The sequence below is a fragment of the Scyliorhinus canicula genome, chromosome 10 (assembly GCF_902713615.1).
Source record: "Scyliorhinus canicula chromosome 10, sScyCan1.1, whole genome shotgun sequence".
Lineage (NCBI taxonomy): Eukaryota > Metazoa > Chordata > Chondrichthyes > Carcharhiniformes > Scyliorhinidae > Scyliorhinus > Scyliorhinus canicula.
In genome coordinates, this window is record NC_052155.1 from 38259756 (window position 1) to 38280355 (window position 20600).

Genomic DNA, 20600 nt, shown 5'->3' on the forward strand with positions numbered 1-20600 from the left:
ATAGCCAAAACCAATGTTTGTTGAATGACTGAAGATATAAGGATTAAAATGAACCAAAACAGAATGCTTTTGATAAATGTTGCGCTCATCATATAATAGAGAAGAAAGTGAAATACAGAAAGTACCGAAGAAGTTAAAAAAGAAAAAATAAGAGAAGCAAAGAAGGGGGATGAAAATAAATCAGTGGGTAACACAAAACTGAGCCCTAAAATCTTTTTAGAAACATATAAATAGTAAAAGAGTCAATAAGGAAAGGATGAGACTAACTCAAGACCAAAAAGGAAGCCTTCATGTGGAGGCAAATGGAATGGCTGAGGTACTAAATCAGTCTCCGCTAAAGATGAAGATGCTGCCAATGTTACAGGAGAGCAAGAGTTTTCAGAGGAATTGGTTGGGATAAAAATAGATAAAGAAGTCCGTAAAATGTTGGGTGGGCTCATAGTAGAAAAATCATCTGCTTCAGACGGGATGCACCCCAGATTGCTGAGTGAAGATGGCCTGAAAAATTCATAGAATCTGGCCATCATCATTCAATTCTGCTCAGATATCCAAGCGGTGCCAGAGGGCTGGAGGGCTGCAAATGTCATACCCCTATTTACAAAGAAATGGAGGAGGGACAAAATCATAAACCACAGGCCTGCCAACCTCGCTTTGGTGGCTGTATTAATCCAGGTCAAATTAATTGGCACTGATAATATATGGGTTGATAAATGAAATGTTCGAGAAAAATTAGGTTTGACTCGATTGATGGAGTTCTTTGAAATGACAGATCGGTATGGACTTTTCAAAGGCACTTGATAAAGTACCACACAATATACTTGTTAACATAATTTAAACCCATTGATACAAATTTGGTTAAGGGACAATGGTGAATAATTGGCTTTCAGTTGTATTGTGTATGGATCTGTATTAGGGCCTCAGTTCCATTTAAGTATATATTAATGACCTTGACTTGGGTAATTAGAGCATAGTTTCAAAGTATGAAGATAATATAAAACACAAAAATGAGGATAGTAATAATAAACTCCAGGAGAGAAGAGATCTGTGAAATGGGAAGACAGTGTAGCCACCGAAGTTGGCCACTGCCCGACACAAAATGGAGAATTGAAATGCATGCAGGGAAAACAGGACAATGTAAGGAAAACAGGCAGGCTGCAGAATCTCCCTGTGTATTCGGTCTGCAAAGAAACCAGACAGCACTGAAACTAACAGTTTTGCATATTAATTGAGCGATTCCCGGTGATTCCCGGGCACAATGGACACAATCGAGAATAACAAAGGTCAAGCCAGACTCTTCGGCGCCAGCAGGAGTCCCGGACAATAAGTTACAAACAGCCGAAGAACCGCCCAGCGATCGGGAAACAGCCCCAGTATTGGTGAATTCAAACCAATCGATTGGTATGAGGTCCAATCGATTGCAAGCAGGTATAGGGACCGCCCAGATGGGCGCAAAGCCCCTGGGACCTATAAAGGACAGATCCCAAGTCCAGCTCGCTCTCTTAGCCAGACCTCCCAGCAGAACACCTTTGCAGCAGCTCTCTAAGAACTTGAACGTGAGAAGGAGAGGTCTGGCCAACAGCTACACCAACAAGTAAGTGTCCAACCAACGCTCGCTACGAGAGTAGACACTCCTGACCCCTTAGCCCGTACCAATTGGGAAGCCTGCAGTCTCAGGACAGAACAAGAGGCCATTGTTCCCTGATCCAGTGGGTTCCCTTATCGAAGATAAGTATTGGCTTATAGTGGTAGGAATAGTTTAGTCCATTAGTATTAGTTGCATGAGTATCGATTTACTGTGTAATAATAAATGTGTTTGATTGAACCTTACTAACTGGTGTATTGAGTCATTGATCTGAACTTGAACTTGAACCTCGTGGCGGTATCATAAAGATACCTGGCGACTCTAGAGCTAAGGAATAAAACAGAGCCAATTGAGTGTAAAACACACTCACCAGAACGAGCAACAACAGGTGGGAGATAAAATTTAATTTTGAGAAGTGTGAAGTGTTTTGGTAGAAAGAATAAGGAGAGGCATTTAAAATGTATATTTTTAATGTGGATTCAGAAACAAAAAGGCCTGGGAGTATTAAAATATTTGAAGTTGATAGTACAAGTTGAGAAGGCTGTTAGAAAGCAATCGGGAGAGATCCTCAACCTTTGAACTGGAAGCATAGAGTGCATGGAAGTTATGGTAAACATTATAAAATACTGGGCAGACCTCAGATGGAGTATTCTGGTCAAATCTGAATAATAATAATAAAAATCTTTATTTGTGTCACAAGTAGGCTTACATTATTAATATTGCAATGACGTTACTTTGATATTCCCCTCGTCGCCACATTCTGGCACCTGCTCGGGTAGACTTGAGGGAGAAGTCAGAATGATCAATTGAAAATGAAATGAAAATGAAAATCGCTTTATTGTCACGAGTAGGCTTCAATTAAGTTACTGTGAAAAGCCCCTAGTCGCCACATTCCGGTGCCTGTCCGGGGAGGCTGATACGGGAATCGAACCGTGCTGCTGGCCTGCTTGGTCTGCTTTAAAAGCCAGCGATTTAGCTGAGTGAGCTAAACCAGCCCCTCACCTTACACCTTACAAGCTTAAATTCACCTTACAAGCATGTCTTTCGGGACTTGTGGGAGGAAACCAGAGCGCCTGGAGGAAACCCACGCAGACACGGGGAGAATGTGCAGACTCTGCACAGGCAGTAACCCAAGCTGGGAATTGAACCTGGATCCCTGCCGCTGTGAGGCAACAGTGTTAACCAGTGCTACAGTGCTTCCGTTTAAACAGAAGACCTTCAACAGAGTATAGAGGCGATTTATGGGAATGATGCCATGAATGCAAGACTTCAATAATGTGTGAGACCAAAGAACGGAAAATTGTTACCCTTCGAGCAGAAAAGTTAGAAGTTAGAAGTGTTCAAAATTTCGAAGAGTAAATAAGGAGATGCTGACAGAAGGAAACAGATTTAATGTATTTGCAAAGGGATCAGAGATGACGTGAGATAAAAACAGCTTTACAGAGCCAGTTATTGTGACCTGGAATGTATTGTCTGAGAGGGTCGAAGCAGATACAAAGGGAATTGTATAAATAATTGAAGAGGAAACATTTGCATCTAATAGCGACATTTGATGCTGTGGAAATATTTTTCACTCATCATTCGAAATGTTCCAGACACCTCAGCTGGCTTCCCCAAATTGTCACAAACTCTCTAAAGACGTGCAGCTTTAGAGCTTCTGAAACCCCCACCAACAAATAGTGTGGAAATAGTGTGCTGGGGGGGGGGGGGGGGGGTGAAATACAGTTTTCCTGCGATCCTGACAATAGGGACTCCAACCTTAGACGAGGTTTGCTTACGCTTTCCACCTGAGGCATTCCCTACCCCACTGAAAGACCACACGGTGTCAGGAAGGCAATGGAAAATTGTTTCTTCAACAACAAAAAATTAAGTCAGCTTTTCATAACCTAATTCGCACTTCTATTGGGAGTTGAAAATCTGGCACCAGATCCGGATGATGCATATTATTTATTTATTTTTAAAATAAATTTAGAGTATCCAATTCTTTTTTCCAATCCAGGGGCAATTTAGCGTGGCCAATTCGCCTACCCTGCACATCTTTGGGTTGTGCGGGTGAGACCCACACAGATACGGGGAGAATGTGCAAACTCCACACAGACAGTGACTCGGGGCCGGGATCAAACGTGGGTTCTTGGCGCCGAGAGGCAGCAGTGTTAACCACTGTGCCACCGTGCTGCCCAATGCATATTATTTAAAATGTCACTGAGGAGTATGCACCCAGATCAATAGTAAATCTACTCAGTATATTGCAAGCTTGTTAAGCATTTTTTCTTTGCTGACCCAGTAAGACAACGGAGTCAGAAAACACCCGTTTTGGGGGTGTTATTTCACAGGAAAAGCATTTGTAACCCATAGCATTCCGTCTCTGCACCTATTATGTGTGTTTTCCATCCCAATGGGCCACGCCAAGGATCGAGTAAGCTTGTCCCCGAAGGAGCTGAGAGAATGATTATAGTATTGAAATGAGACTGGAATGATCTGATAAAAAGCTCATACATTGTTTTACAATGTTTACACTGAACCGATACTACATTCAAAATATATCATGTAAATAAGCATCTGCGTGCTGCATTGTATAAGGAAATTACATTAGGTTTTCATAAATCTCGGTGCTAATTGCTTATATTTTTATGTTCTAGTGTCATGACTGAGACTAATGAGCTTCTCGATGGGAATCGTCCAATATGGTGTGAAGATAAGACATGTGGGCATAGCAGGCTATTTCTGTCAATAGCAAGTGGTGAGTTTTGCCCTGGTTCCAATATCAGTAAACTCATCCTTGCCGGCTGAGGAGACCATATTATGTTTTGGCAGTTATCATAGGAACATTAAGAATGTTCATCCCTCCAACTTGCTTCGTTGCTTTATTAGATCACAGCTGATCAATCCTCCAACTTTAACTAGCTGCCTTTGCACCACACACGGACAAACATATGAACATATAAATTCAGAGCAGGAATAAGCCACTCAACCCTTCGTGCTTGCTCTGCCATTCAACAAGCTCATGCCTGTTCTCAAATTCACATTCCGACCAACCCCTGATAACATTTCACCCTCTCGCTTATCAAGAATCTATCCACCTCTGCCTTAAACATATTGAAGGACTGTGCCTCGATCATTTTTTGAGGAAAAGGGTTACACAGACTTTCAACCCTCTGAGAGAAAAAGATCTTCCTTATATCTGTCCTAAATAGACCACCTCTTGTTTTGAAACAGTGGCCTTGAGTTACAGATTCACCCACAAGAATCATTTCCACATCCACTCTGTCAAATCCCCTCAAATCGTATCTATTTCAATCAAGTCTCCTCTTATTGTTCTAAACTCCAGCGGATACGAGTCCAGCCTGCCCAGCTTTTCCTCATATTAATCTAGTAAACCTTCCCTGAATTGCTTCTGACACATTTGCATCCTTCTTTAAGTATGGAGATCAATACTGTACACAGCACTCCAGATGTGAGCTCACCAATGCCCTGTACAATTGATGCATCACCTCACTGCTTTGTTATTGAATTCCCTGCAATAAATAATTACATTCTATTAGCTTGCTAAACACTTGCTGCATCTGCATATTAGCCTTTTGGGCGGGATCTTCCGGTCACACTGATGGCGGTCCCCTGCTGTGGGTTTCCCAACGGCAGAGGGTGCGAAGAACTGGAAATACCATAGACAGCAGCAAGACCCACCGCCGGCCAATAGCAGCCGCCTCTGCTGCCGCCAAAATGCCCCGGAAAGGTGTAGAAAATCCCATCCTTTGTGGTTATTGCACCATGACACCCAGGTCACTCTGCATCTTAGAGCTCTACAATTCCTCACCGTTTAGATAATATGCCTTTCTTCTTCATACTGCCAAAATGAACACCCTCACACTTTCCCACATAACACCCATCTTGGCAGATCTTTGCCACGAATCTAACCTATCTATATCTTTTCTAGCCTCCTTATGTCCTCTTCACAACTTACTTTCCGACCTAACTTTGTGTCATCAGCAAATTTAGCAACCATACCATTGGTCCCTTAACCTCCATTTATATAAATTATAAAGAGTTGATGTCCCGGCACTGACCCCTGTGACACATCACACGTTACATCAATAAGAAAATAAGCCATTCATGCCTACACTGTTTTTTGTTAACTAGCCAATCTACTATCCATGGCAGCATGTTTCCACTCCCCCATCACCCTCTCCCCCCCCCACATCAACCTCTCCCCCCCCCCCCCCCCACCCCCCCCCCCAACCCCCATGAGCATTTATTTTCTACAATACCCTTTGATGTGGCACCTTATCAAATGCCTTCTGGAAATCTAAATACAGTACATCCATTGGTTCCCCTTTATCAACAGCACCTGTTGCTTCTTCAAAGATCTCCAATAAATTGATTTGACATGGTGGCACAATGGCTAGCACTGCTGCTTCACAATACCAGGAACCTGGGTTCAATTCCGCCACACTTCTCTGTGGAGTTTGCACATTCTGCCCATGTCTGCGTGGGTTTCCTCCGGGTGCTCCAGTTTTCTCCCACAGTCCAAAGATGTGCAGGTTAGGTGGATTGACCATGCTAAATTGCCTCTTAGTGTTCAATGGTTAATTGGGTTTCAGGGCTATGGGTAAGGGCAGGAGATTGAGCCGAGGTAGGTGCTTTTTTGGAGGGTGGGTCTCCTTCTGCACTGTAGGCATTCTCTGATTCTATTCTATGAAATTTGTTAAATATTATTTTCCTTTCACAAAACCATGTTTAATCTGTCTGATTACCTCTAATGTACCCAATTGCCCTGTTATAATATCTTTAATAATAGCTTTGAACAATTGCATGATGACAGATATTAAGCTAATTGGCCAGTGGTTTCCTGCTCTCTGTATCCTTCCCTTTCTAAATGAAGGAGACACTTTGGGCGGGATTCCCCAGAAAGATTTCTAAGTGTGGTAGCGAGTGGGAATTGCTGCGTGTTTCCCAGCGATCAGCTCAGCAACGCTAGCAATGTTGTTCAACGTTAATTGGTGCACTTAACAAGGTCACACGGGCGACTCGCTGCAAATGAAGGCTTGTCAGTCGATTCGCCAGTCCTCCGCTAACAAGGTCGAGCAGCACATAAACAGCTCTTGCACAGCCAACCCCAGTCAGCTCGCAACCATGGCAACAAGAAGACCGGTCCCACGATTCAGCGATGCACACCTGGCGAAGCTCCTAGACGCGATGGAGGCCAGGAGGGATGTCCTGTTCCTCCAAGGGTCCAGGAGAGTGAGCCACAGGGCAATCAGTACTGCTTGGGATGAGATGTTGGTGGTTTAAGCTCTGGGAGTGTGACCAGGAGGACTGGCATCCAGTTCCCTAAGAAGGTCAACAACCTACACCAGGCAGCTCAGATGAATAGACACCAACGCCCCCCAACCCTCACCCCCCGCCCCCTCAGAGACCTTTCTGCCCTCATGCAAGCACACTCCCCAATTCTCCATGTGGCCTATAACCTTCCCTTCACCCCTCCTCTGCCTTCAAACCCCCAGCCCATCCTTCATACTGCCCTGCCCCACCACTGTGAACCACGCGCGTGGGTAACGATGCCCTCTCTGTATCTCTACAGAAGTTCTCACACAATCGTCGGGAGAGGGCCCAGACTGGCAGTGGGGTGCCGGATTTAAGAATCCTCACCATCTCCGAGGAATGGGCCCCGGAGGTGACAGGAGTGACCAGAGAGAGAGCGGTCACCAATGCAAAAGTTGGTGGAAGCTGCACAGATGAGGAACCACTTGGTCCAAATCGGAGGGCCCTGTCAAAAGTGAGTTGTTATTGCCTTACTGACTAACCTATCCCTCCCACTGACCACGTGTCTATTCTCCCACAGATCCTGCAGCCGACGGCCTCGCCAATCCGGGGTGTCCTCCTCTCCAGCCTCCCATGATGCATCCTTGGAGGAGAGCTCCGAGGGAGACACGATCGATGTGCCAGAGCTGTCATCCCCAGCCTCCACCGACGCAGATACACGCACCTCAGTGGGAAACGTTTGTCAGGCTTCTGGGGCACAATCTGTTGAGCACCGCACAGCTGCTGATGCACATGAGGTGGAGGCAGTATCCCCCAGGCCACATAGAAGTCGGAGGCTTTCTGGCTCCCAGGACCCAGCTGGGTCCCAGCCAGATGTTGAGCCTCTGGAACAGGGTTACCCAGAGCTGATGGACACGTTAGGGAGCAGCGGGGACATTCAGAGGGAGATGTCAGCAACACACCAGCAAGTCTATAGCTGATTGGAGGAGTCCCAGAGGCTACGGATGCAGGAGATGTCACTGGCAATGTGTAGCACCGAAGCCAACACTGCTAGGGTGACACCCGCAGTGGAGAGCCTGGTGCACGACATTGGCACAATGAGTGAAGGTGTCCAAGGCATCGCACAGTTGGTGAGGGCCATGGCTGAGGGTCTCAGCAGAATGCCCAACTTGCTCAGGGATGTGACCCAGTACCAGGCTGACCTTGATGAGGTTCTGCAGGACATGTCTCGCTCTCAAATGGGAATGGCCAAGTCACTGCGGAGCTTGACCCAGTCGCAGGTGGGCATGGCTGAGGTGCTGCAGAGCTTGTCCCAGTCACTGAGGAGCAGCGCCAAGGGTGTTGACACCATGATGTAGTCATCGGGGAGCAACCAGGGCTGGCAGAGCCAGATGATGCAGGGGCAGCCGGGACTCAAATCAGCTGCCCCTCCCAGCCAAGATGAAACCCAGGGTCCTTTGGGCGTCGCCCGGGAGGAGGTGGTGCTGGGTGCCAACCTGGCACCATCCCATGGAGTGGCGACGGTGGCCACCAGCTCCCCTGAGTTCCATCCTTCTGATGAGGCCATGTCTCAAGGTCAGCACACGGGAAAGGGTGGTATGGCTGTGCATGTGCCATCAACAAGCTTGCCGGGGACCTTCGGCCCCAGAGCCCCCAGAGGATGGCTGCCAGGGGCATTAAAGGCCACGTGATGAGGTAAGCAGCTGGCTACCTCCACCTCAGATGTGCACCCTGGGGAGACGCTTAGATGTAGAGGTAGAACTAGGAGGGCCAAGCACTTTGAGGATCACTGAGGGCCCCGGGGGAGGGGAGAAGTGGAAGGGTAATAGGGAGCATGGGCGGCACCATCGGGAGAGTGGGGAATTGTATGACACCCGTGATACATTAAAAACATAGAGCACAATCAGTATGACGCCTCTGTCACTTTCTTCCACAATGTGGGCCAACCTCTGAATGCTTGGCCTATCTCTCCGGGCATCTCCCCCTCCCCGGGCACACCGCGTGCAGGTGATGGGTGTAAATAAGCAATCAGCAGATAGCAGGGGTCAGACTGGCTAGTTTGTGGAGGACCAGCGCTCAGCTCTCTGCAGGTTATCATCACGCCCCTGCCCTCGACACTGACCCGCTGACGGTGCTGACACAGTCCCAGTACCCTGGAGTGATGTAACACATGTCCTGGGAAGGTGCGAAATGGGCTGGGGGTGGGTAAGGTATTGATGATGGACAAGGCCATGTCCTATGTGAAGTGGGGAAGTATGAGGGCCTCCCTGGAGCAGCCTTGGAGCGATTGAGGCATCACAACTGCATTTTGAGCAGTCCGATGCACCTCTCAATGATCTCAAATTTTCCCTCATTATTAATCTTTTAGTCATTCTTTGCTGTTTTTTACATCCTGTCCAACCATCTTTGAACAATTATATGTTTTTTCTTTAAGTTTGATACTACTCTTCAATTTATTTCAGTTAACAGCAGATAATGGTTCATCCTCTTGGATTTTTTCTTTCGAGTTGGAATGTATCTATTTTGTGTTTTCTGAAATATCCTCTTAAATATCAGCCCCTGTATTTCTAGGAATCTATCCCTTCACCTAAATTCCAAGTTCACTTCTGCATCTGTGCCCTCATGCCTTCAGAATTGTTCTTATTTAAGTTTAAAATACTTGTCCTAGATCCACCCTTCTCTCCTTCAAACCTGAATGTAAAATTCAACCATACTATGATCACTGCTACCTTGGAGCACCTTCATTTTGAGGTCATTAATGAATCTGATCGTATTGCACGCTGTGAGGTCTAGTGTAGCCTTTGCTTTGGTTAGCTCCAGAATGTGCTGTTTTAAGGAACTATCCCATAAAACATTCTATGAACTCCTCAAATAGGCTACCTTTGCCCATCTGATTGTTGCAGTCTATATATAGATTAAAATTCCCCATGATAATCACTGTTCCTTTCTGACAAGCTCCCACTATTTCTTCTTTGAAACCCTGTCCGACCATGTGATTACTGTTAGGGGACATGAACACCACTCTTACAAGTTAACATTCCTCATCTCTACTGTGGTGAATGTAATATATGAATGTATATATACTAATTCACACTGTTATTGTAAGCGCAGTAGCGCCATCCCACCACTAGGGGGAGTAGTGGTGGGAGCACTTAGGAACTTGTACTGGGCTCCACCCTTGGCTCCGCCCATGACTCCTCCCCCTAGTGCAGCTGTATAAGTATCCGTGTCCAGAGTCAACCTGGGTCACTACGAGTTCATCGACAGGTAACAGGCTGGCTCTGAAGTAAGTCGATTAAAGCCTAGATTCACATCGGAAACACGTGTCTGGTGAATTGATGGTCCCATCAATTTAATCGACTTAAGAACAGTAAGATTGATTATGGAATCGGCCCTCAAGCCTGGACGCCTGGAACTCAACCCGCAGGATGCAGAGGCAAAAGAAATATTCTCCCACTGGATCCGGTGCTTCAAGGCCTACCTGGCCGAAGCAAGCACAGCCGAAACTACAGAGGATCAGAAGCTGAGTCTACTGCACGCGAGGGTGAGCCATAGAATCTCAACGCAACTAAACTCGGCCAGTTCATATACTGCGGCGCTAGCAGTTCTCGAAAAAATGTATGTAAGGCCAATTAATTAAGTTTACGCTCGCCATGTGTTTACGACTTGCCGCCAGCGGCCTACGGAATCACTCGCCGAAATCCTAAGAGAACTTAACAATTTGTCCAATGACTGTAATTACCAAGCTGAACACAGGGAATTGGTGGTACGCAATGTTTTTGTAGCGGGCCTCAGGTCTAACTATGTGCGCCAACGACTGCTGGAAAAGGGGGCCCAGGACTTAGAAACAACTGTGTGACAGAAGTAAACGGGGTCTTTAGGGACTTTTACGAGGGATTGTGCTGGTCGGAACCTCCGAGGGGGAGGGAGGGGATGGAGAGCTTCATGAATAGGCTATGTTTCCCAAGGGTTCAAGAGAGGCTGGTAGAGGGGCTGGGGGCGCCGATAGAGTTGGAGGAGCTAGTCAGGGGGATCGGGCAAATGCATTCAGGTAAGGCCCCGGGGCCGGACGGGTTCCCGGCAGAATTTTACAAAACATATGCGGACCTGGTGGGTCCCCTGCTGGTGCGAACTTTCAAGAGGCGTGGGAGGGGGGGGGGGGGGCTTTGCCCCCGACGATGTTGCGGGCACTGATCTCTTTGATCCTAAAACGGGATAAGGACCCCTTGCAGTGCGGATCATATAGGCCTATCTCGCTCCTTAACGTAGATGCTAAGTTGCTGGCGAAGATCCTGCCTACCAGGATAGAGGATTGTGTGCCAGAGGTAATTCATGAAGATCAGACAGGATTTCTCAAGGGGCGGCAGCTCAACACGAATGTGCGGAGACTGCTCAATGTTATCATGATGCCGGCAGTGGAAGGGGAGGCGGAGATAGTGGTGGCGCTGGACGCAGAGAAAGCGTTTGATAGAGTTGAGTGGGGGTACCTGTGGGAGGTGCTGGAGAGGTTTGGATTTGGGGAGGGATTCATCAAATGGGTGAGGCTGCTTTACGCGGCGCCGATGGCGAGTGTAGTCACAAATGGAAGGAGATCGGAGTATTTTAGGCCCTATCGTGGGACCAGGCAGGGTGCCCCCTGTCCCCCCTGCTCTTTGCACTGGCGATTGAACCGCTGGCCATGGCGTTGAGGGAGTCAGGGAAATGTCTGGTGCGGGGTGAGGAGGAGCACCGGGTATCGCTGTATGCGGACGACCTGCTGTTATATGTGGCGGACCCAGAGGGGGGAATGCCGGGGGTGATGGAGCTGTTAGAGGAATTTGGGGGCTTCTCGGGCTATAAGCTAAACTTAGGAAAGAGCAAGGTATTTGTAGTGCACCCGTGAGATCAGGAGGAGGGAATTGGGAGGCTCCCCTTCAGGAGCACAGTAAGAAGTCTTACAACACCAGGTTAAAGTCCAACAGGTTTGTTTCAAACACGAGCTTTCGGAGCACGGCTCCTTCACCTGAAGAAGGAGCCGTGCTCCGAAAGCTCGTGTTTGAAACAAACCTGTTGGACTTTAACCTGGTGTTGTAAGACTTCTTACTGTGCTCACCCCAGTCCAACGCCGGCATCTCCACATCATGGCCCTTCAGGAGGGCAGTGAAGAGTTTCAGGTACCTGGGGGTGCAGGTGGCCAGGAGTTGGGGGGCTCTTCATAAGCTTAACTTCACCAGACTAGTGGAACAGATGGAGGAGGAATTTAAAAGGTGGGACATGGTGCCGCTATCGCTGGCGGGCAGAGTGCAATCCGTCAAAATGACAGTTCTCCCGAGGTTCTTGTTCCTCTTCCAGTGCTTGCCCATCTTTATCCCTAGGGCCTTTTTTAAAAGGGTGACCAGCAGCATCATGGGATTTGTTTGGGCGCATGGCACCCCGAGGGTGAAGAGGGTCTTCTTAGAGCGGAGTAGAGATGGCATTGCCCAACCTCTCGGGGTACTACTGGGCGGCCAACGTGTCGATGGTGCGTAGGTGGGTGATGGAGGGGGAGGGGGCAGCATGGAAATGGATGGAGAGAGCGTCCTGTGGGGATACAAGCCTGGGGGCCCTGGTAACGGCGCCATGGCCGCTCCCTCCCACGAGGTATACCACGAGTCCGGTGGTGGCGGCTACCCTCAAGATTTGGGGGCAGTGGAGGCGACATAGGAGAGAAGTGGGGGACTCGATGGAGGCTCCGTTAAGGGGGAACCATAGGTTCGTCCCGGGGAACATGGATGGGGGATTTCAGGGATGGTATAGAGCGGGCATTAGACAGCTGAGGGACCTGTTTATCGACGGAAGGTTTGCGAGCGTGGGGGAGTTGGAGGAGAAATTTGGGCTCCCGCTGGGAAACATGTTTAGATATCTGGAGGTAAAGGCATTTGCTAGACGGCAGGTGGAGGGATTCCCTGCGCTCCCCGCGAGGGGGGTGAGTGACAGGGTGCTCTTGGGGGTCTGGGTCGGGGAGGGGAAGATATCCGATATCTACAAGCTTATGCAGGAGGTGGAAGAGGCATCAGTAGAGGAGCTGAAAACGAAATGGGAGGGGGAACTGGGGGAACAGATCGAAGACGGGACATGGGCTGATGCCCTGGAGAGGGTAAATTCTTCCTCCTCGTGTGCGCGGCTTAGCCTCATTCAATTCAAGGTGCTGCATAGGGCCCACATGACTGGGACGAGGATGAGTAGGTTCTTTGGGGGTGAAGATAGGTGTGTCAGGTGCTCGGGGAGTCCAGCGAACCATGCCCATATGTGCTGGGCATGCCCGGCATTGGAGGAGTTCTGGAAGGGGGTGGCGAGGACGGTGTCAAGAGTGTTGGGATCCAGGGTCAAGCCAGGATGGGACTCGCGGTCTTTGGGGTTGGGGTGGAGCCGGGAGTGCAGGAGGCGAATGAGGCCGGTGTGCTGGCCTTTGCGTCCCTAGTAGCCCGGCGAAGGATTTTGCTACAATGGAAGGACGCGAGGCCCCCAAGCGTGGAGACCTGGATCAATGACATGGCGGGCTTCATTAAGCTTGAGAAGGTCAAATTCGGCCTGAGGGGATTGGTGCAAGGGTTCTTTAAACGGTGGCAACCTTTCCTCGACTTTCTGGCTCAACGATAGGGTACTGGGACAGTAGCAGCAGCAACCGGGGGGGGGGGGGGGGGGGGGGGGGACGTTGATTATGTTTGCTTAATTTATTTAAATTTGATTTATTTAATTTTAATTTATGGTTAAGTTCTCTTGTTGGGGGGGCGGGTGGGGGGAGTGTGATACATGTGATGTTACGGTTTGGGGGGAATTGTGGGTGTTATGGGGCTGTTAGTTGCATATTACTGCTTTTTGCTATACTTGTTGTTATATTTTTATATTTTCTGTAAAAAATTCCAATAAAAATTATTTTTTAAAAAAGGAGGACATCGCCAAAGCGGCCATGCGGGCGGTGGATGAATCCACCCCATTTCAGGTAGAGAGCGACGTCTCAGAGGTAGCTCTTGCAGCCACGTTAAATCAGGCAGGGAGACCCGTTGCATTTTTCTCCCGTACCCTCTCCGCTTCAGAACTCGAACACTCCTCAGTCGAGAAAGAAGCACAAGCCATTGTGGAGGCTATCCGTCACTGGAGGCACTACCTCGCAGGTAGGAGGTTCACCCTCATCACCGACCAAAGATCGGTTGCCTTCATGTTCAACAACTCGCAAAGGGGCAAAATAAAAAACGATAAAATTCTGAGGTGGAGGATCGAACTCTCCACCTACAATTACGATATCAAACATCGACCCGGGAAGCTAAACGAGCCTCCGGATGCCCTATCCCGCAGGACATGCGCCAGCGCGCAGCTCGACCGATTAAAAAGTATCCACAATGACCTCTGCCACCCGGGGGTCACCCGGCTCGCCCACTACATCAGGGCCCGAAACCTGCCTTTCTCCAATGAGGAGTTAAAAGCGGTCACCAGAGACTGCCCGACCTGTGCGGAGTGCAAACCGCACTTCTATAGACCAGACAGGGCCCACCTGGTCAAGGCCTCTAGGCCCTTTGAACGCCTCACGATTGATTTCAAAGGGCCACTCCCCTCAACTAACAAGAACATTTACTTCTTAAACATCGTAGACAAGTTCTCCCGCTTTCCATTCGCTATCCCGTGCCCCAACATGACCTCCCACACAGTCATTAGGGCCCTGCATAGCATCTTCACCCTGTTTGGTTTGCCCAGCTACGTACACAGCGACCGGGGTTCGTCCTTCATGAGCGATGAGCTGCGTCAGTACCTGCTCGAAAAGGGCATTGCCTCGAGCAGGACTACCAGCTACAAGCCCAGGGGGAACGGGCAGGTGGAAAGGGAGAACGTGACGGTCTGGAAGACCATCCTACTGACCTCCGGTCTAGAAAGCTCCAAGTCTCCCAGTGGTAGGAAGTCCTCCCAGACGCGCTCCACGCTATTAGGTCTCTCTTGTGTACAGCGACCAACCACACCACTCACGAGAGGCTCTTCATTTTTTCCAGGGGCACTACCATGGGGGTCTCACTTCCGGCATGGCTGAGGGCACCGGGCCCCGTACTTCTGAGGAAACACGTCAGGGTGCGCAAAACCGACGCCCTTGTTGAGAAGGTGTGCCTGCTCCACTGCAACCCCCAGTACGCATTTGTCGAGTTCCCTGACGGCCGTCAGGACACTATATCCCTCCGGGATCTGCCACCCGCCGGATCCAGCGCCCCCTCTGCCCCCACAGAAGGATCACTCACCCTACACCCCATGCTGCCGACCCCTTGCACTCCCGAGCGCACGAGCTCGCTCCACCAGTCCCGCGCACCCACGCCAGCCAGCCCCCAGCACCCCCAGTCCCCGGTCGAACCAGGAGAGTATGAAGCTCGAATACAACCCTCCCTGGAGTCCGCCATCGTACCCAACACACTACACCCATCCAGCCACCGCAGGAGGCTGCAACCCCGGTGCTCTGCAGGTCTCAGCGGACAATCCGACCGCCGGACAGACTGACGTTATAGACTAGACCACCACCCCCGTCGGACTTGATTTTTTTTGCAGGGGGTGAATGTGGTGAATATAATATATGAATGTATATATATTAATTCACACTGTTATTGTAAGCGCAGTAGCGCCATCCTACCACTAGGGGGAGTAGCACTGGGACCTCTTAGGAACTTGTACTGGGCTCCATCCTTGGTTCCGCCCACGACTCCTCCCCCTAGTGCAGCTGTATAAGTATCCATGTCCAGAGTCAGCCTGGGTCACTACGAGTTCATCGACAGGTAACAGGCTGGCTCTGAAGTAAGTCGATTAAAGCCTAGATTCACATCGGAAACACGTGTCTGGTGAATTGATGGTTCCATCATCTACTCAAATTGCTTCTGTATCCTGGTTTCCTGAACGTAGGTCATCCCTCTCTATTGTGATGTAATCATCAATGAACAAAGCCATCCCCACACCTTTTCCTCAGTTCCTATCCCTTCCTAAATGTCACATATCTTTCAATATTCAGGTCTCAATCCATGCCATCTCTTGAAAAGGATGAGGAAGTAGAGGAGTTAGATTGCAAGATCTCAGAATTAAACACCACAGAAGGTATTTCTTTACAACATGTAAAAACCCAGTCAATAGAATTTACCGATCTTGAAGGTCTTGCTTCGAATTTTCTGTCGATTAGTGCCTTAGAAGATTGTGTTTCACCTTTGGAGGAGATTGGGAAACTATGCCTGTAACTGATGGAAAATATGCTTCCCACTTCAATAAGGAAACAAACATTGTCAGTTGCAGCTAAAGTGGCCACTGCATTGATTTTTCTTTTTGTCTTTGGACCTTACAAGTAGCCTCAGATTACACTTTTCACAGCAGTTAAGGCAGCAGTTCACCACCGTGGGTCACATTTGCTCTCTTCAGGCAGGTCTAATGGTTTATATCCTTCCTCAGGGAACTGTCTAATTCTAAAACCAGCGGAGTCCCATCGGTAGAACTCATGATGGAACCTGTGTCAACGAATAGATAAGCCCATCAATACTATAAATAATAATGGATCCCATTCAATGAATAAATATAAAATATAAATAATCTTTATTGTCACAGTAGGCTTACGTAAAAGCTCCTAGTCACCACATTCCAGCACCTGTTCGGATACACAGAGGGAGAATTCAGAATTCTCAGCTGGTACGAGAATTGAGCCCACGTTGCTGGCCTTGTTCTGCATCACAAACCTGCTGTCTAGCCCACTAGGCTAAACCTAAATAGTGGACATAATAAGTAGTGTGCAAAACCACCCATCTTCTCTTGCAAAATAATTTTGATTACTTTGGAAGTTGTTATTACGTATCCTGTACCAATCTATCAGGTCAGATCAGAAGACCTAATAGATTAGAATAGTTGATTGGGGATCAAGGTTTGTCAGTCTAGCCAGCGTTTATGACTTTAGTATGGTCCAACAGATATAATGGACCCAAGCAATCATAAGAAATGCAATAGAACAATCATGTATTGAAGTCTCATTTTAGGTTGCTGATTTTTGAAGCTGAAGTGAATGATGATGATGAAGCTAAAGAAGGTCTTTCTTCTGTAGATCAGAAGAAGGTTGCGTATGCAGCAGAGGAAGTAGAACAAGAGAGGCATTCAGTAAAGTCGGCAGACTATATAATATTTTTTTCCATTTCACTCACCACACCCAACTATTTCACTCGGACTGGCATTCCCCATGGTTTCTGTAATTTGCCTCTACGGTACAGAAAAAACACATGTCATCATCCAAGTCCCAAACATCTGGACAGCCAAGCTATGTAGCCTAATTGGTAAAATTATGTTTATATTTTAGAACAAAATCAAACAAATGGAATGCAATAATTTCAGATTGATTACTGCTACTATTTCTTATCCCCATGAGTAAAGCCTGTGCCAGCTACCTTACTTGCTTTCCATCCTTATCTGCTTCTCTGAGCTGCTCCCTGTCAGATGCAAGATTGAGAGGGAAGATTCCTTTAGTATAAATAAATAATAATCTTTATCATCACAAGTCAGCTTACGTTAACACTGCAATGAAGTTACTGTGAAAGTCCCCTAGTCACCACACCGAACACGCACGAACAGACTCAAAAACAGCTTCTTCCCCACTGTTACCAGATTCCTAAACGATCCTCTTATGGACTGACCTCATTCACACTACACTCCTGTAGGCTTCACCCAATATCGGTGTTATGTAGTTACATTGTGTACCTTGTGTTGCCCTATTATGCATTTCTTTTTCTTTCCTTTTCTTTTCATGTACTTAATGATCTGTTGAGCTGCTCGCAGAAAAATACTTTTACACGGTACCTCGGTACACGTGACAATAATCCAATCCAATCCGCCGCCTGTTCGGGTACACAGAGGGACAATTCAGAATGTCCAATTCACCTAACAGCACATCTTTTGGGACTTGTGAGAGGAAACCAGAGCACCCGGAGGAAACCCATGCAGACACTGTGAGAATGTGCAGACTCCGTTCAGACAATGACCCAAGCCGGGAATCGAACGAAGCAACAGCGCTAACCACTGTGCCACCATGCCTATGTATTTGAGAACTAAGGTGGTTCATCTCAGCAGAATTGCTCTCCACGAGTGATCCATTTCCATTCATCATTCTGTTCTTGGTATTGGGATTTCTGAGCTTTCAAAGTTCCATCATGCATACTTTTCACCACCATGAGAGTAAATACAACCTGCTCCAACTCCTTGCAGCGCACTGCTGCAGGCCCTAGGCCCAGATTTTGTCACTTCAGACAAATAGTCCCAACACATCTTGAAAATTGTGTTCAGTCTGACCTTCAAATAGTCAATTGAAGCACTGTTAACTGCTAGTCTCGAAGATATCAATGTCCTTCGAGCTTCTTCCAGGCACTGTGTTGCCATGGAAACATCCTGGACTTTCATTCTCTCCAGGGTGTTTAGAAAGCTATGAGAAGCTCCCCGCAGTGTTTTGCAGATGTTCAATTCTTCCAATTGTCCATCACCGCAGCCCTAAGTATGGAAACCATTTCCTTTCATCAGTACATGTGATCTATGCTCCCTATTCATAGTTTTTTTGATTTCTTTACGCAAGAATAATTACACTTCCACTTAATGCAGAATGGGTTCACTTTCTCCCTTTTTCACTCCCACAGTCATTCTGTTTCATATCACCCCTTGGCTAATGGGGGCTAAGAAACTTGAGAGGTTAGTTTACGTGGCATAAAGTTAGTTGTACCACCAATGGAAGGATAATTCAGCTTCTCGCTTCAATTTAAAACCGTTCAGAAGTAGTGGGGGTAATTTAGCAAAGCTGCGCTCTCAGCCTCATTTGGCTTAAAATGTCTACAGGCCCAGCTGTTTTGTGACAAAACCTCGAGACAAATTTTCTGGGACCAGCCTGGATAATATCCGAGATGCTGATAATCCCACAGGCAGCATTGACAGAAAACCATACAATCCAACACTTCAGGAGTTGACTACATTCCAGACCCTAAATGAGCCAAGCCAACTGTAGGAGTAGATTGCAATTCAGCTCCCCTGTCAGCTGAATCAACATGCAGAGCGAGCTGTAAGCCAGCCCATATGTTCGCTGTACAAACCAACAGAGCCTTTGGAAAATGGCCCCATGTTATGTGAAGTAATGCAGGAAAAGTTGATCTGAAAATTACCTCGAGTGAGTCACCTCTGATGGAATTGTAATTACCGGATCTTAATTCATTGCTGCATTAGAAAATGTTAAAACAGGAATCACAGCCAGAAGTCCAAATTACATCAAGAAATAATTAACCCTTAGCATATCTTAATGTCGCTGAGCCTGGAATTACATCATCGGATACAAATGTATAAACCCCCAATGCACTCACCTGAAATTCCTCTCTATATTACTTAGGCGGCGGGGGGGGGGGGGGGGGGGGGGGGGGGGGTGTTGCCTATATATTTTGAATACAACACTCCGCTCTGACAATGGAATATCACAGGAGTGCATAATGCATTGGTACCACAGAAAAGCATTTCAGGACTATTAAGTCCTTAATTCAATATATTCTTTTGGGTGGGAGAGGTTTGATTTCTCGTCTTTGGGGTGGGTGTTCTTCCTGCCTCAGCCACTTCCCTACTCATCCCAACAGCTCCTTTAAGCGTCTCCTGGGGCCGCACCCATGTCCCGATATTTAAAGGGAGGTGAGGAAAAAGTAGAGGTTACAGGAAGTAGATGAATTACCCGGCTAGGCAAGTACCCGGTTGTGAACCAGTTTATCTGACGGCTGGGAGGTAGGGCGTCAGTGAGTGCCATCTGTTTTTGGTGGTGTTGCTGATATAGCTGTATCGCTGGAAATGTAAGCAACCTGCGTACTGTGGATTTGAGACTTGCAGAAGTGCTATGTGCATGTGATAAGGTGATATAACATACAAAAGAGCACAAATTGTTCAGGATTGTTGATCATTGAATAGAATCATAGAATTCCTACATGCAGAAGGGGGCCATTTAGCTCAATGAGTCTGTCCCGACCCTCTGAAAGAGTACCCTATCTAGGCACACCTCCTCCACCCTATCCCTGTAACCCCATAACCCCACTTAACCTGCACATCTTTGAACACTAAGGGGCAATTATAGCACGGCCAATCCACCTAACCTGCACATCTTTGGACTGTGGGCTTACACACTTTTAATCAAAACAAAGTTTATTCTACGAATTTAGTTAACATTTTTATAAACACACACAGTAAGCATTTTTATCAACTACCAACATTAATACCCCACACAGCTACAGTACTCTATGTATAACCTTTAATAAATTCCCCTTTTAACTGTTCCAACTTAATAACAAGATCTAAGTAGAAACCAGAAACCCCTTTTCAAAGGTGTGGCCCAGCATACGGTACTCTAACTATCTTTAAGACTTGGTATTGATACTCTATTTCCCTTCTCAAACAGCAGGTTTGAATTCCTTCTGGAAAGCAGTTATCGCTTTTCCAGTTATCAAGCAGTCTGGAAACAGCTTTTAAAATGAATATGGAGAAAAAAACCTTCTTTTAACCTGTACAGAACAAAACCAGTTCAAACTCAAAGCAAAAGTAAAACCAACTCCCAGAGCCACAGCCCAGTTCCACCCACGCAATGATATCACTGAAACCATGTGATAAGACAAAAACATTTCTTAAAGGGACATTCCCATGACACAGGGAGAAAGAGCAAACTCCACACAGTCACTCAAGGCCAGAATTGAATCTAGGTCCCTGGCGCTATGAAGCAGTAGTGCTAACCACTGAGCCACCG

General features: G+C 47.4%; 1 long non-coding RNA gene across 1 annotated transcript in view; it reads left to right on the top strand.

Moving 5' to 3' along the window:
* LOC119972955 overlaps nt 1–4323 on the top strand; it is a 56577-nt gene extending 52254 nt beyond the window's left edge. The window contains exon 3 of the long non-coding RNA XR_005462193.1: nt 4222–4323. This is a non-coding gene — a long non-coding RNA (uncharacterized LOC119972955). The remainder of the gene's footprint in view (nt 1–4221) is intronic.
* Nucleotides 4324–20600: the final 16277 nt, after the last annotated feature.